The sequence below is a fragment of the Schistocerca americana genome, chromosome X, assembly GCF_021461395.2.
Source record: "Schistocerca americana isolate TAMUIC-IGC-003095 chromosome X, iqSchAmer2.1, whole genome shotgun sequence".
NCBI lineage: Eukaryota > Metazoa > Arthropoda > Insecta > Orthoptera > Acrididae > Schistocerca > Schistocerca americana.
In genome coordinates, this window is record NC_060130.1 from 870,745,221 (window position 1) to 870,748,005 (window position 2,785).

A 2,785-nucleotide genomic window follows, 5' to 3' on the forward strand; every position below is an offset into this window, starting at 1 on the left:
CAGAAGCTGGGATCTTAGCAACGTCGCGTAGGAAGCGTTCCACTTCCAAGGCCTTTGGTCGTGCGTAGTCGTTGCAGAAGTTGAAACGTAAAGTTGATTTTCGAAAACGGTTGGCCATGATTCTAGTGCACGTAAGCGACACGTAAGTGACGGCCGCTGAAATGTAAACAACAGCGAGCGCGCGCGCTCCGCAGGCGGAAATAACAACACGTCCGCACTGCACGGCGGCGAAAGCCGGACTGAATGTGGAACGCTTCACGATTTTGCGTGTCATCCTTGCGCAGGGGCCATGCTAATCTTCTCTGTATCGTTCCAATTTTAGTATATGTACTGCCGAAGCAAGTACATAGCTACTAGGAGCGGATAGGAAGATAGTTCAAAGTCAACAGGGAAGGATTCACACAAAAACATCACACTCCAATTTCCGTAATGTAAGAAATACGATTTATTGCCACGAATTAACCCTAACTAAGTCTGTCACTTTTGTACCACACTACCTCCAGCTAGTTATCCCTTAGTAGGGTAGCTCAGCAAATTTATAACGCTCCCAATATATTGTTGTATATGTATAGTGAGAAGAATTTTCTCGCAGTTTCCACACGTTGCAAATTTCTAACACTTCAGATTACAAGCATAGGAAGTGACGTTCCGCTGTGACAGTTTAACTTCAGCAGTTGCATCTGGTGATTTCTAATTAGTGTGGATGTGTTTGTTTCAGCTGCTGGTATTTATTATTACTATCTTAAAAAAGGGTACGTCATGAACTTTAAAAATCATATAGTTAATTTTGAGGTACATCTAGATAAAATTTTTATGTAGAGGTTAGTTTATTGTCTAGTGTGCCAGTCGGAGCAGATGGAGAGAGCGCTGATACTTCCTCGTCTAACGATAAAGATGATGGTGATCATGATATGTGGAGGTGGCAACGTTTTAGCTTGTATCTCTGGCTTTGTATTACAGAATTATTCAAAATGGTTTCTGCATTGGAAGTTTTCTAAACATACCAATCAGGAGATTGTTTCTGTTAGTTTTCAGAGCCAAGCTATTCACGAAAAAAGGGAACTGTTTTCTGGTTCAAAAATGGCTCTGAGCACTATGGGACTCAACTGCTGTGGTCATAAGTCCCCTAGAACTTAGAACTACTTAAACCTAACTAAACTAAGGACAGCACACAACACCCAGCCATCACGAGGCAGAGAAAATCCCTGACCCCGCCGGGAATCGAACCCGGGAACCCGGGCGTGGGAAGCGAGAACGCTACCGCACGACCACGAGATGCGGGCACTGTTTTCTGGACTTTCACATAGAGTAAGAACCATTCAGGTCAAAAGTGTGTTGTTATTTTGTATTTTCATATGCCAGGAAAGTTTGTCTGTAATCATTCAGCAGCCAATACGTAATGAATTTTTATCCTTAAATTCCCACTGTTACAAATATGTAGAACTAAAGAAAAAATTACATAAACATGACTGATATATACACACATCAAAAAAGTTTTGCATCGCCACGGTTCTCAGAACTCCTGAAGATAAACGTTGACTGTGTATATTGTATCTACATCTACATCCATACTCCGCAAGCCACCTGACTGTGTGTGGTGGAGGGTACCTTGAGTACCTCCATCGATTCTCCCTTCTATTCCAGTTTCGTCTAGTTCGTTGAATCAAGGATTGTCGGTATGCCTCTGTGTGGGCTCTAATCTCTCTGATTTTATCCTCATGGTCTCTCCGCGAGATATACGTAGGAGGGAGCAATATACTGCTTGACTCCTCGGTGAAGGTATGTTCTCGAATTCTCGAAACTTCAACTAAAGCCCGTACCGAGCTACTGAGCGTCTCTCCTGCAGAGTCTTCCACTGGAGTTTATGTATCATCTCCGCAACGCTTTCGCGATTATTAAATGATCCTGTAACGAAGCGCGCTGCTCTCCGTTGGATCTTCTCTATCTCTTCTATCAACCCTGTCTGGTACGGATCCCACACTGGTGATCAGTATTCAAGCAGTGGGCGAACAAGTGTACTGTAACCTACTTCCTTTGTTTTCGGATTGCATTTCCTTAGGATTCTTCCAATGAATCTCAGTCTGGCATCTGCTTTACCGACGATTAATTTTATATGGTCATTCCATTTTAAATCACTCCTAATGCGTGCTCCCAGGTAATTTATGGAATTAACTGCTTCCAGTTGCTGACCTGCTATATTGTAGCTACATGATAAAGGATCTTTCCTTCTATGTATTCGCAGCACATTACACTTGTCTACATTAAGATTCAATTGCCATTCCCTGCACCATGCGTCAATTCGCTGCAGATCCTCCTGCATTTCCGTAGAATTTTCCATTGTTACAACCTCTCTATATACCACAGCATCATCCGCAAAAAACCTCAGTGAACTTCCGATGTTATCCACAAGGTCATTTATGTATATTGTGAATAGCAGCGGTCCTACGACACTCCCCTGCGGCACACCTGAAATCACTCTTACTTCGGAAGACTTCTCTCCATTAAGAATGACATGCTGCGTTCTGTTATCTAGGAACTCTTCAATCCAATCACATAATTGGTCTGATAGTCCATATGCTCTTACTTTGTTTATCAAACGACTGTGGGGAACTGTATCGATCGCCTTGCGGAAGTCAAGAAACACGGCATCTACCTGAGAACCCGTGTCTATGGCCCTCTGAGTCTCGTGGACGAATAGCGCGAGCAGTATTACAGACACAGGTCCTTTGAATGTTCAGAGATGTCACGAAACCCGCCCAAAGATGTAAACAACCATGCTTGAGCA

The 2,785-nt window shown here is 43.2% G+C and overlaps 1 non-coding gene across 1 annotated transcript; it reads right to left on the minus strand.

Moving 5' to 3' along the window:
* Window positions 1–239: 239 nt before the first annotated feature.
* On the minus strand, window positions 240–346 carry LOC124557467. The gene has a single exon (XR_006968726.1). It is a non-coding gene; the product is annotated as a U6 spliceosomal RNA (small nuclear RNA).
* Between the last annotated feature and the right edge of the window lie 2,439 nt (window positions 347–2,785).